The sequence below is a fragment of the Suricata suricatta genome, chromosome 6 (genome assembly GCF_006229205.1).
Source record: "Suricata suricatta isolate VVHF042 chromosome 6, meerkat_22Aug2017_6uvM2_HiC, whole genome shotgun sequence".
Classification (NCBI taxonomy): Eukaryota; Metazoa; Chordata; class Mammalia; order Carnivora; family Herpestidae; genus Suricata; species Suricata suricatta.
In genome coordinates, this window is record NC_043705.1 from 87662348 (window position 1) to 87677557 (window position 15210).

The following is a 15210-nucleotide window of genomic DNA, read 5'->3' on the forward strand; positions in this document are numbered from 1 at the left end:
TTTTCCAACTCCCCAAAGGTGCAGTTGAGCCTGGCAGCATCCCTGGATTACTGCTTCAGAGGCTCAGAGCTACCGCAGGGGCTGCTGAAGCCCATCCGGAGCTCTGGACTCCTGGCCTGAGGATGCTGTCCCTTGTCATCCACTAATGATTCAGCCATTTGTTGTCCTTCCCTGAGCTCTGCTGGAAGCTGCACAGACACTCCAGCTGGGACTTCAAAGCCAGGTGGTCTGAGTGGCCCTAAGCATGGGAATCGGAGCTGCTTGTGATTCTCCGGAGTTCCCGCCCCAACTCATAACTGTTCACAGGGCATGGACAGCTGAGCTCTGTTTCCTTAAAAGAGCCGCCTTTGAAGCCAGCGATGGGGGCCTTGGACAGCCTCCCACGTAAGCCCCTCACCCAGCAAGGGGAAGACAGGGGTCATGGGGGCCACACCTGGAAGGGCCACTCAGTTAAAAGGATCCATGACCATGGCCAGGAAAGCGAGAAGTGAGACAGGAGGTATGTACTTCTGCCATTGGTGACCTCTGGTCCCCAACCAAATGGATGACTGTGAAGACTGGGAGTCTAGGAATTAAAGCCACATCTCATTTCAGTTGACGAGCTGCAGCCTGATCCTTGCTCGGGGGAACAGACAAGTGGAATTCACAAGCACAGAAGGTACACGGCACTCTGCACTTGAACTTGCGCCCCTGAACAGTACTTAGTGAGTCAAGCACAAGTAAACTGAACCTGATTCTAGCAAGAAGCCTTTAAAAACAAAATTTATGTTTATCTGCAGTGTTTAAGCTTTTCAAAAACTTTGGAAATGATTATAGACTCCTAGGAAGTTGCAAAAATAGTACACAGGATTCCATGGACCCTTCACCCAACCCCTCCCTGTGGTATCATCTTATAGAGCAGTAGCCCAACATCAAAAGGAGACTGATGTGGAGATAGCACAGTTAACTAGACCACTGAGCTTCCTCTGCACCCGTTTTTTTATGTGTTCATTTGTGTGTGTCTATGTGTTTCTATGTAATTCTATCCCATGGATAGGGTAGTGTAACCATCACTGTCATCAAGACATGGACCCCTTCCGCCCCACATAGGAATTCCCTCATGTTACCTCTTCACAGCCACAGCCCTCTCTACCCGTCCCCTGGCAGCCTCTGATCTGTTCTCCATCTCTATAGTTCGGTCCTTTTGAGAATGTTCCATAAATGGACTCATGGGGCAGGCAGCCTTTGAGATTGTCTTTCTTCACGAAGTCTCATTCCCATGACGCCCATCCAGGTAGCTGCATGTATGGGCAGCTTGCCCACCATTACTGCTGAGTAGTGTTCTATTGCAAAGACACAGCAGAATTTATCAGCCACTCACCAGTTGGAGGACATTTGGGTTGTTTCCGGTTTGGGGCTATTAAATCCACTATGAACACTTGTCTGTGGGTTTCTGTGTGGATATAAACTTCCATCTCCCTGGGATAAATGCCCAAGTGAACATGTCATTTTAAGCCTCTTTGTTATCTGGCACACGTCTGCTAAGGAGTTCCAATCTGCAAAGACTTCCGATTTTGTGTTTTGACATGCCATGCAGTTAGTCATTTTTCTGAAGGGAAATCATCTTGTTCTCACACGGGTTTAGGAAAAGGGGCTCTTCCATATAGAATTTGCATGTGAGAGAATATTTCTGTGTCAGTTTTATTCAAAAGATAATCACACTATTCTCATAACCAATCTGAAAAGTAGAGAAGAGACAAGCATTGTACCTCCATTCTACACACAATGACTTTGAAGCCCATGCTTGACGTGGTTTTGTTTTTCATTCCACTAGTGGACTAGCTGTGGGCTTTCAGTAGGATCCTGAGATGGATACAGAGAAGAAAATGAAACTAGTGTGCTGGGTCTGGGACAGTAAGGATGATCCAAGCTTCTGGATTCCTAGTTGTCAGACTTTTTAAAGAAAAACCTTCAGGGCGCCTAGGTGGCTCAGTCGGTTGAGCATCTGGCTTTGGCTCAGGTCATGATCTCATAGTTCGTGGGTTCGAGCCCCGTGTTGGGCTCTGTGCTGACAAGCTCGAAGCCTGGAGCCTGCTTCAGATTCGGTGTCTCCCTCTCTCTCTCTCTCTGCCCCTCCCCTGCTCATGATCTGTCTCTCTGTCTCTCAAAAATAAATAAATGTTAAAAAAAAAAAAGAAAAGAGAAAAGACTTCTCACATACCAAGGGGCAGAAAGCTGTTTTACCAAGATGGTAATGTTGCTACGCAACACAAGAGGGGTTTCAGATCTGTCGCTATTGGGCTCAGTGAAAAAATTCACCACACTTTCATAATATATAACTGACCTAAAGATAAATTACAAAGAGCAGGAAACTTATTTAATAGGAAATTTGACTGAAATATTTTCAATAGTCCGAATGAGTATTTCCTCCCATGAATGGAGCCTTCATGTCAGGCTTTAGGCTCACGGCCACCTGCAATCTCTGCTTTAATGACAAATGCTTCAAATTCTTAATAGTCATCATCGCTAAGAAATTTTGCTTTCACAGAGTGCCTGGGTGGCTCAGTCCGGCTCTTGATTTTGGCTCGGGTCATGATTTCACAGTTTATGAGATTGAGCCCCGAGTCAGGCTCTGCACTGACAGGGCAGAGGCTGCTTGGGATTCTCTCTCCCCCTCTCTCTGCCCCTTCCCCGCTCAAAAGCATACACCCACATGTGCTCTCTCTCAAAATAAATAAACTTAAAAATATTATTAAAAAAACAAAAACCAACAACATAGAAATTTTGCTTTCACAAGTAAGTAGTTAAAAAAAGGTTTAGAAAATTGTTTTGCCATCTTTAAAATTTTACAATGATCAAAACAACATTTAAAGAATCTGTCTTTTCTTCCATTTGGCAATTATAATGTAGGAAATTCTTGGGATTTTGAATCCGGTCACATTTCTTCATATTAAGGGCTTCTGTGAAAGTGGGGGGGGGGCCTCGTGACCAGTCAGAAGAGGTAAAGACAAAGGAGGTGAGGAGGAGGGTGAGTCTGTGGCTTGGGCACTGGGAGACCAGTGACAAGGGTGGGGAAGCTATGAGATGGTAACTAGGTTGCAACCCAAACAGGAAACACCTCTGGGGTTGGTAAAGCTTTTGACACCCAGTTTCTTTATTCTTGGTCAGTGGTCAGATTGAAGCAGGCATCCCTTCCTCGTCTCTGTGGTCAGGTAGGGCCTGGTCTTGGGGCAGACACCGGTGGTAAGCCAAGGGTCAGGCATAATGTCAACAAGGGCCAAATCCCTACTTGGGCCCTTGCAGGGAGTGGTCTGGGTAAAAACTGTTATTCTCCAGGCCGTACTCATGTGGAGGGAAGCCCTTGTGGGAAGGGGTTGGTCTGCCAGTTCCGCCTCTCTCAAGTTCTTCCTCCTCCGATACGCAGGGGCTATATGAGTAAGGACCCTTTCCGCCGCAAGTGACAGAACCCAAAGTAAACTAAGTTAACTTTTGGATGACCTAAACAGGAAGACCAGAGATAGAGCTGGTTTCAGGCATGGCTAGATCCTAGGGTCTTAAATTATGTCAATAGGATGCTGTCTCTCTGTCCCGCTGACTCTCAGCTCTCTTCTTGAACAGGCTCCCCCAAAGACAGTACCTCCAGGATCCCTTCCTATGAGCTTAGCAATCCCAGCAATCCTAGAAACCTCCAGAATTCTTTCTGGAGAATTCCAGCAAATATCTGAGGACTGATGTTTGGTGGTCTGGCTTTGGTTATAGGAGACAATCACTTGGCTAATCTGACACTCACTGTCCAGGTCACATCTCCAACCCTGGCATCAAGGGTTGGTGAGCTCCACCCTAACCATGTGGACTGAGAGTGGAGAAGGGTAGTTGCCCCAAGAAAAACTGGCAGGGGTGGGGTATTCCCAAATGAAGGGGAATACATGTGGGAGAGGCAGACATAGCAGCTGCTCACCACAGGGCATTTGCTTCTCAACCCTAAGGCTGAGGGAGAGAGACATACCTTTCCTTCCCAAAGATAAAGAGTGTGGGTCCTTCCCCCAGACAATTCCCCACTACAACCAAATAATTTCATCTGTGCTTAGCTATACCTACTTCCTCAGTCCCTAAGGGAAGGAGGAAACACTCCTGGTTACCTGGGGAGCCCCCTCCCCAAACTCTGTTCTGTTTCTACCAGTTACACCGCTGGGAGAACACTAGGGAAGAAAGCAACCTTAAGGCTGTTAAGATACAAAAGGAAACACATTAACTTGTGAGGAGACTCTGTCAAGTTAGAAGGATCTGGATGTATTTTCATTGGAAGATTGATAACATTCTGGATCACTAAGATTATCTGCTCAAAAGTGCTTCTGCCATTTGCTTTCCAGTTTTGGGTTTAGAAAATGGTTAATCATTTGGTTTCAGGTGCTGCCACATTCCTCGTAGGCCCTGGGATTACACAACCACATTTGTTCCTGAGAATAGCTGACGGCAAGGCCTATACTTGCTGGATAAAGTGTTTGAAGTCCGTGTGATGCTTGGTAACAGGAGCAGTGCGACTGAAAGATGGATAGAAATATTATCCCTGAAAGCTCACCTTCCTATGTAAATCCATTTTCCAGAAGGAAGATGTTTGCAATCTCTCCTCCGAGCTGGGGTGAGTCAGTGCCCTAGATGGGAGGAAGCTGAAGGCTCCAGGAAATGCCTTTCTACCTGGGAAACACAAATGTTGAGGTTGCAAACCTGAAAATGGCTTGCCAAACCAACTCACCGTGCCCTGCTTCCAGCCTGCTCGGCACAGGAAATGCCAGCAGTCAAAACCCACCACTCCAGGGGCTCCTGAGGGGCTCAGTCAGTTAAGTGTCTGACTCTTGGTTTTGGCTCAGTTCATGATCTCACAGTTTGTGAGTTCGAGCCTCGCGTCAGGCTCTGTGCTGACAGCACGGAGCCTGCCTGGGATTCTCTTTCTCCCCCTGGCCCCTGCCATTCCCTTGCTTGCTCTCTCTCTCTCAAAATACATAAACTTAAAAAGAAGAAAGAAAAAAGAAACCTACTATTCAAAACCTGCAAACAACCTAAATACCCAAAAATGGAGAGGGGTTAATCATCAGGTTCATTCACTTACTCAATAAATATTTATTTACATACTTTTTACATATTATTTACATAATATGCCTACTATGTGCTGGAGATCATCTTGAGTAGGAGGTTTTCAGGTAATTTTTTTTGCTTCTTTAGACTTTGTTGGTGTTTTCCAAATTTTCTCACATGAACCTGTATCATTTTTACCATCAAATGAATCACTTTACCATCAAAAGATGAATGTTCATCCAATAAGGACACAAGCAACCAAAGGAACTGATGTTGGGAGGGAAGCAGATCTGGCAGCACATTCCAGGTATCTACTGCTGCGTAACAAATTGCTCCAGACACAGGGGCAGAAACAACATTTGCCCATTGTTATTTCCTCTCGTGGTTCTGGGGATCCATGGGGTTCAGCCAGGTGTTTCTTCCTTGGGGCCTCTCATGCAGGTGCAGTGAGATGGTGGCTGGTGCCGGAGTCCTTCTGAAGCCTTCATTACTCACATGCGTGGCATCCAATGGCTGTCAGCAGGGAGCTCAGCTGGGCTGGACCACTAACAAATGATCTCCCTGTTTGGCCTTGACTTCTTCACAGCATGGTGGCTGGGTTCTAAGGGTGAGTGTCCCCAGAGAACCAGATAGATGCTATACTGCCTTATTTTGTCACATCTGGGACGTGACACAGCCTCACTGCCACTGCAGTGAACTCTTAGAAGCACATCCTGAAAGTCAGCCCATATCCAAGAGGAGGGGACTTAGACTACACCTCTTGATGGGAAGAATGTCAAGGAATTTACATACATCTTTTAAAGGAGTTGCACAGGGATTTCCTGAACCAATGTTCCCAGAACCTCTGCAATGCTCGGGCACCACCAGCCATCCTACCCACCACCCCACGAGTCCCTGTCTTATTCACCTCCTCAGCATCCCTAACCCCACCTTGAACCCTCATGAAAGAGAAGACAGCAGATGTCTCCACGTATGCACATACTCTCTCAAAATGTTCTTAGAGCAGAACCTGAATCCCCTTCCCAAGATGAACCCACTCCTTTCACCTCCTCCATGCCCTTGCCTACCTTCCTCTCCATTCACCCTCATGTTCTTGAAATGTGCTAAGTTCCTTCACCTTAAATAAGCCCAGACCTCAGAGCCTATGGTAAGGACACCATTCAGAAAGTTATTGCAATAAACTAGCCAAAGCCCAATTGTGGCAGTAGGAAAAGGGAGAGACAAAGGAACATTCACTTTGGTAATGGATGGCCATACCCTTGGGGGTGATAATATGGGGGAAGTGAGGGCATTTTTTAAACATGATGGTGAGGTTTCCAGTGTCTGCATTCCATGCATCCTTCCCTAGTATCTTACTAAATGTGGCAAAATTCTCTCTGTCTTCTTAAATCCCAGAGCAGCGAGTGGTCACATGTCCTGCCAACAAGGGACTGAGGGGTGAAGCCTTCCAAAGAGCAGGGCTGGGAGGCAGCAGGGGCAGAGCGCTTGGGCTCAGGACTTGTTCAGGACTCAGTCCCAGAGCTGCCCAGGCTCCGACAGCTCTCCCTCACAGCTGGAGGCACTCCAGGGGGGCCCAGGAAATCCACCCTCACCACTAAAACAACTTTTGTGTGGTAAAATATATATACATCACATAAAATTTATCATTGTAACTATTTTTGAGTTTACAATTCAGCAGCATTAAGCAAATTCACACTGCTGTATGACCACCAACACCATCCATCTCCAGAACTTTTCCCAAACTGAATCTTCCTAAATTGAAACTCTGTCCTCATTAAACATTAAACTGTAACTCCCTACTGTCCCTTCTCATTCTGCTCCCCACACCCACCCCGCCCTGCCCTCAGCCCCACCTTCTACTTTGTCTCTATGAATTTGAGTGGGAAAGGGACCTGATGTAAGTGAGATGGTACAATATTTGTCCTCTCGTGTCTGACTTATTTCACTTAGTGTAATGTCTTCAAAGTATGTCATCCGTGTAGCATGTGGCAGAATTTCATTCCTTTTTAAGGCCTAGTAATATTCCATTGTATGTATTACCACAATTTGTTTATCCAATCATCCATCGATGGGACACTTGGGTGATTTCCACCTTTAGGCTACTGTGAATAATGCTGCCATGAACATGGGTGTACAAGTCCATTATCCAGTTCGAAAAAACAGTGATGCACCCATATAATGGAATAGTACCAACAACAGAAAGGAATGAACTATAGACGCCAGCAAACAGATTACAAAGGGTCACGTGCTCACTTCAGCAGCACCTCTACTAAAGGTTAGAAAGGGTCACCAGAACACTTGTGCAGGTAATGGATATGCTCATTGTGGGTACACATGTCAAAATGTATCAAATTGTACAGTTTAATTATGTGCAGTTTATTATAAATTATATCATGATCAATTATTTTCTTCTATAGTTTATTGTCAAGTTGGTTTCCATATAATACCCAAGGCTCATCCCAACAAGTGTCCTCCTCCATGCCCATCACCCTTTTTCCCTCTTCCCCTCCCCCATCAACCCTCAGTTTGTTCTCAGTATTTAAGACTCTTATGGTTTGCCTCCCTCCCTTTAACTATTTTCCCCCCATCCCCTCCCCCATGGTCCTCTGTTAAGTTTCTCCTGTTCACTTATGAGTGCAAACATATGGTATCTGTCCTTCTCTGCCTGACTTATTTCACTTAGCATGACACCCTCGAGGTCCATCCACGTTGCTACAAATGGCCAGATTTCATTCTTTCTCATTGACATGCAGTATTCTATTGTATAGATAAGCCATATCATCTTGATGATCAATTATTTTTAAAATTAAAAAAAAACAGGATATACCATATGATCTCGTACTTGTTGAAGGTAGAAAAGAAGAAAAAAAGACATAGAACCCACTCCCAAATGTTTCCAGCAATTCTCTCTAGATGGGATTATAAATTCATTTCTTTGGGAGGGGGAGTGTGTGTGGGATAAACATGTTTTCCAATTTTGCTGTGATGAACATACGTTGCTTTCACAATAAGGGAACCCGCTGGCACGAGTATGCTTCCTCCAGGAAGGAGGTCACCCCCAGCTTTCATGAAGGCTACTACATGTGCACCCCTGTGCTACCACTGGAGTCACCCCTACCATATGTGGCTCTGTGGTTGGTCGCAGAGGGGCTGACTCTGCTCCCATGTTGGGCATGTGGCCCAGGCCCCTCCCATCAGGACATCCTGGCCTTCTGCCCACAGGGTCTCACCAAGGGATGGATATTCAGGAACTCGTAGGGAAAAGGCTCTCTCTTCAGGGATTCCAAGCTAAGTGGATGTAAGTCTGCAGCTGCCCACGGAGGAAGGGGGAGACGTGATGCCTGGTCAGAATCCGTCTCAGAAGAAAGCCAAGTGGTGGGAAATGGGAGAGACCAAAGGAGACCAGTGCCTAACATTTTTGATACAGCACCTGGGTCCAGCTGTGCTTAATGCCGCTTACCATTACATGAGCCAGTCAGTTCTTTCGTTTGCTTATGCGACTGTCCCGTTCTGAACCCCTAGTGCTGACCTCAGGCTCGGCAGGCACCCTCACACAGGGATCTGCTAACCCTCCCCTTTAGATCACTTTGGTTGCTGGGTGGGATCTGCATCGAGGGGCCTCTGCCCCTAGAACTTTGATGGCCTCTCTTATTCCTACTGTTGGGAGAAGTCCAGAGACGTTTGAGCCCAGCTGTCTGGGTTTGAACCCTAGATCCGCCAGTTACTGGCTGTGTGACCTTGCATATGTTTCTGGGCCTCTCTGCGTCTCCACTGCTTCAGCTGTAGTAACAGCCGGCTATGGGTAGAATTCCCGGGTTAAGTGAAATAACGCACAGTGCCTGGCACTCAAGGCATTTATTAGCCTCTTGTCCACGGAACTTAACACCTCACCAAGCACTGCTTTTAAATCTCATTATGATTGCTAATTATTAATTTTATTTTGACTACCAAAAGCTGCTGCTAAACAGTCTAAAGGAGTTGTCCCCGGTGGCCCTGAGGACACGTAATTACCACCTCTGGGGTGACTGTCTAGCTCCAGCTCTGTCTCTGTCTCCAACAGGCTGTGGGCTCCACGAGGCAGGTGGAATCTTGTGCTTCTGTCCTTAGTGCTGGGTGCCCAGAGTGCGGCTGAAGTGCCTGCGCAATACAACTCGAGTGGACTGCGGGTGCAGCGGGGGGAGGTCATGCAGGAAGGCAGCCAGGAGCCTGCAGCGTCTAGCCAGGCACCTCCCCTCGGTCCTCGAATCCACTGGTTGGCAAACCTATTCAGGTGGTGCCCACGGCAGGGCCAACTCTAGCAAACTAAGCCCCCCTTTCTTAGAAACTATGGCGTTTCTCTCAGGGACCCTGGTGTTTCTCATACCAGTCAACCTGTCAGATTAAAATTGAGTGACCAGTTCCTCATTTTCCAGACCATATTCATTTGCTACATTATGGATTCATTTTATCCAGGAGCACTTGTTTCCAGTGAACAAGATGGGGGTGGGGAAGGGAGAAGAGCAGAGATTTAATAATAATAAAAAACCAGAACATTTTACATTGAGCTAATTCCTCCCATTGACTTTTTTTCTTTTTTTGACGGTTTGGGAAAGATGACCAGTTTGCCACCCCTGCTCCGTCCCACTTAGCTCTCTGCCATTTGGGAACCTCTACTCCATCCTTGGGCCTGATTCCTTGCCAGCCCCAGCACCCTCTTTGCCTAACCACCATTTACCCAAAATAAAGCCCCAAAGAGAAAGGGGAATGAGGTCACGCCACGTTTTCCTGGGAATGAATGCAGTGGCCACCGAAGTGACGGTGGGAGAGGCACTGTGTGAGGCGCTGTGTGAGCTCTTGGGGGACTTTTGTCCTTCAATCTCCCAGCATCCCTGAGAGGTCAATGCTGTTGGCTGCCTCTGTGTTTCGGAGGAAGAAATGACGAAGAGGCGATGCCTGCCCAGGGGCATACTGCCAGGACTGCAATTAGAACCCAGGCATCTGCCACCCAAGGGTGCACTGTAGCCCACTGCAAAGGCAAGGTGACCACTACCGTGGGCCCTAGGGCTCTGTGGTTGAGGACTGGGGTGGGGGGGTGGTGGTGCAAGATAACACCCACCCCTCCCCTCACCCGCCTGCAGCCCTTCATTCCTGACAACTGCTGAGACTCCCGCTGGTATCTCTTAGATTAGCCCCCTGCTATTTTTATGCGGCCCTTGTTTAGGGAAGAAACACAGCTTGGGCAAACCTTCAGGCAGGGCCCCAGGGGAGACCACCATTAATGAGTCAAGGAGGAAAACTGAGCTTATTTTACATTTTACTATCTTTTTTTTTTTAACTACAGTTTTCCTAAGAGAAATATCCAAATTGGACCACCCAGCCAAACTGCCTCCAGCACAGGCTTTCTGGCCACCTGACTTCACCAACACACCACGTCTGCCTTCCTTCAGAACGCTATATTGACCGTTGAATGAAGTCTCCCCTCGTGGCTGGTGGGGAGAGGTGTCAAGCAGATGGACTTGGTGAAGAGACCAGGAAGCCTGGAAGGGGGATGGGAGGTGTGTCCAGAAGACAGAGAGCTGGAGCAGAGCCTGGGAGGGAAAGGTCAGGGACGTGCCGAAGAGGAGGAGTCTCAGGGGGAGACACCTGGCCGGAGATGACAGAGGAATCTGGAGCTCACCTGAGAGTCTGTAGCAGAGAAATAGCTTTGGAATTATTGACAGCGATTCTCTAGATGATTACTAAACTGTGGGGGACACGGAGGTCCCTGCCTGTGAGAGAATATATAGAGGGAGGCAAGGGAAGAAGCTCTGAGGCAGCACTTAGGGCTGCGGGGAGATGAAGAAAGATGAGGAGCTCCCGGAGAACAAGAGGAACACAGAACATGTGGAATCACATAAGAGGTTCTGGGAGGAACCAGTCCCCACCCCGGTCAATAACCACTGAGGATGAGAGAAGGTGGAGGCAAACCACCTCCAGATGAGCAGCCTGGAGGAAACCAAGGGCCTCAGCAAGGCTTGTTTCTGGGAGAGTGGCAGACTGAAGTGGGCCGGGGAGTGGGAGATGAGGAAATGGGCCGGTCACTGAAGTTGGGCGGTCAAGGGGAGAAGACAGCAGATGCTCAGGGGGAAGGCGTGCTCTTCCCTGTCCGGTCACCGAGGAGCACTCCCTCCCTCCAAAGGTCCCCTAGGGCAGCCAGTGCACAGGCACCACTGTCATTCTGGGTTGTCCTTAAAGGCAGGGGGGCTACGTTTATTTTTATCCTCAAGTGCCCAGCACACAGCAGAAACCTGACAAATATTAGATGCTTTTGATGATGATGGCGACGACAATAACGATGAAGACGATGATGAAAAACACAGATTCTTGTAGATCAGGAAGTCTCCTTGTTTGGGGGATTAAATGATGAACAGACTCCCTATGAAGTCTAACTAGTACGAGTGCCTCCTCTGTCTGGGCATTCCTTCTCAGTCTCATCTGCTGGTTCTTTTTTTTGTGTGTGTGGTTATTTCTTTTCTGTCTGTACTCAAATCTCTGGGTGATCTCATCCAACCTCATTGCTTTAAATCCCATCTACATGCCCTCTTCCAAATTTACACCACTTGCCCTGACTGCTATCCCAAACCCCAGACTCACACACAGCTACATGTGAATCTGACACCTTGACTAGAGGGTCTAGTAAATAATCTCAAGGCCAATGTGCTTAAAACCCAACTCCCGATCTTTTCTTCCTTTCATTACTTAGGACAAGAATTTCATGGTTTGGGGGCACCTGGCCGGCTCACTTGATAGAGCATACGACTCTTGACCTCGGGTTGTGAGTTTGAGCCCCAGAATGGGTGCACAGACTGATTAAAGAATTTCATAATTTTTTGCTCTCATTCCGTCAAGAATGATCTCCATTTCTTCAAGAAACCTTATCCTGTCGGTCCTATCTTCAAATATACCCAGATTATGACTCAATGTCACCACCTCTCCTGCTCAGTCAGGTACAAGCCACCGTCACCTGCCAGCTGGACATCTGCAATTGTCCTCCCAGCTGGCCTCCCTGCTCCGCACCTGTCTCATTCACTGTGTTATCAACACGGAAGTCCTATCAAGTCACTCACCTGGCCCACCGGATCCTCACGCCCCTGAGTACAAGGCCAATCATTCTGATGACCTGTAAAGCTTTGTATGATTTTGTTCCCCAGTATCTCTGGTCTCCTGTTAACTTCTCTAGGACTCCTCATACCCTGCTCTGGCCATAGTAGCTTCCTTGCTTTTCTCCAAATACATCAGTCATGCTCCAGGTCTGTACCCAATTCTGATGTGCAGGTTTCTTCCGCACACCAACAAGCACACCAGAGGGGTGTCCTAGAATTCAACTCAGTTCTGACACTATCTGCTGGACACAGCATCAGATCCTGAAGGTTAAGGGCCCCCCTCCCAATCCCCACTTCAGCTGTCCCCCACAAGTCCAGGCTGTCACCTGTGCTTCTGACCAACAGACTGTAGATGGGAGGTTCCCATGAATACCTACCTCCTCCTCAGGTTTGATTAATTTGCTAAGAGGTTCCCAGAAATGAAGGAAACCTTTCACTTACTAGACTGCCAGTTTATTAACAAAGGATAGAATAGCCAGATGGAGGAGACGCAAGCGCAAGGCATGTGCCCTCTCTAAGTGCGCCCACCTCCCTCAACCTCCACGTGTTCACCAACCCAGAAGATCTCTGAGCACAGTCCTTCTGGGGTCTTGTGGAGGCTTCATTACACAGTCACGACGGAGTAAACGGCCAATGGGGACCGAACTTCATTTCCAACCCCTCTCCCCTCCTCTGAGGTCCACTGGCAACCAGCCCCGTCTTTAGTGCTTTCCAAAAGTCATCTCATGTATATAACGGAAGAAACCTTTATCGTTCTCCCTGCAGGAAAGTCCGAGGGTTTTAGGAGCTCTGTGCCTGGGCTGGGGACTCCAAATATGTATTTCTTACTATAAATCCCAGGATCGCAGGTGCTCCCACCACAGGCTTCGCCCTACCCTAGCTGGTTCCTGTGTGGAGTCCATCGCCCTCAGCAGTCCGCTTGGCTAAAGGGTCTCCCTCTCCAACGAGGCTTTGCTCAGATCTCACTTTCTCAGTGAGACCAGCTCTGACCACCCTACTTAATACTGCAAACCCATCCCCACACCTGCATTCCTGTCTCCACTCACCGCCTCACTCTTCCCCAGACTACTTACTGTCTAACGGAATGAATGACTTACTTATTTAGTATGCTAATCGTTTATCACCTGCCTGCCCTCTCTCACATATTATAAGGTCCATAGCAACAGGGAATCCTTGTCTTATTCGCTGCATACACCTAGCACGGTGGCCGGTTCAAAGTATGTGCTCAGTAAATACTTGAATGAATGACCTCCTGACAGCTGCTCTATACTTTTCTTTGTCACCTAAGCAAAAGGTAGAACACAAGCTTGCCTTATTTTTCACAGTGAAAATGAAAATCATCTATGAAACCTCTTCTAAAAACTACATAGGTAATAAACTGTGTACATTTGTCTGTTTTTTGTTTTTTTTTTTAAGCCTGGTATCAGGGAAAAAAACCATCACCTGGACAGATGGGGTGGGACACACAGCAAGACTGCCGAGCAAATGTGAACACTGCCCCCTCATGGCCGAACATGGAGGTGGTTGCTCTCTGCCCAATCAGCCCACTAGGGGATGACTTTGAATCCTGGTGGCTGAACGGGGTTACAAGATATAATGCTATTGATGACATTTCAAATTCAACCTATTTTCAGAAGGAAGCAAGTTAGAGAAGAATAAAGTCAAAGGGAGATTTTTTTAAGGAGTACAGTCCGCGCCCACACATTCCCATATTAGAAGGAGGATGTTGACAATTAGTGGGAAGTAGTAAAGAAAAATGTTAAGACAAGAAAATCCTAAATTGATAACATCCATCTGCTGCACTTACAGCTGGATGGAATCTGAGTGGGAATTTCCCATCTGTGCTTTATTCTCAGCTTTAATTTGACTATAAATAAGACACATGCGTGCACAATTTGCAGTGTCTTCTGAGGCCAGAAATCGTTTAAGGATGATATATGTGTATACATAGGAGTGTATGTACACACACACACACACACACACACACACACGCACGCACTCTAACTTAGAACCTACTCATTAAACTAGTCAATCTGATGTGTGCAGTCCATCTCTTAACTACTTGGTCTCATGAAGATCTGGCTTCATAACTGAAGCCAAAGCCAAACTGCTGACATGCCCTGCTCAAACGGACCTCAACAGAACTTGTGAGGCCCAGGCCAGCTCTCACCGAAGCCCCTGCGCTGCAGGACACCTCAGGGTCCAGAGCCTTGGAGGCGGCCCCGTTCGGGAAGCCCGTTGCCCAGTCGGACAGGAGCTACACTTGTTGCTGCACACCCTCGTTTGATTCTCATAATGACTCTACAAATGTGTATGTGCACTACCGTCCCCACTTTACAGGTGGGGAAACTGAGACCTAGTGACATAAGAGAACTCGCCCATGGTCACATGGTCCCTTAGTAATACAGCCAAGACTCAACACCACAGTTCAAAGTCCATGTTCTTTTCACTTTCCCAGCTCTGCCCCTACATTACACCTCCCAGGGCCTCTGGGGCTATAAATAGTGGGGAGGCTGGGATTTCATGTGAGGCCAGTCAGGTCTATAGCACAAGGACACGAACATCTCCCGGCCTGAGCCCTGGTACCCTCCAGGCCTCAACAGAACTCAGGCCCAGACAGGACTCAGCTTATCACTAGCCTCTCTCATGGTTATATTTAGCTCTGGACCTCAAAGACAAAGACATGCGCCAGCCCCCAAGACACTGCACACCCAGAGGCCAGGCCCACCACGGTACACAGAAAGACAAGGTTTGCCTCAGCCTTTTCAGGTGTGGTGTCAGTCACCTCCATTGGGAGCTTTCTGTAATGCACTCTTTTCGAGCCTGTGAGATCTTGTTCTTGTTGCTCCCTGAGGGAGGAACCACGGCTGCTTAACCAATCTATTTGTAACCATCAGCAGGGTCTGAAATACACTGCATATGACTGTTGCTTAATAATCCTTTGCTGGGGCACCTGAGTGGCTCAGTCGGGTAAGCCTCCGACTTCGGCTCAGGTCAGATCTTCATTTGTGGGTTCGAGCCCCGCATCAGGCTCTGC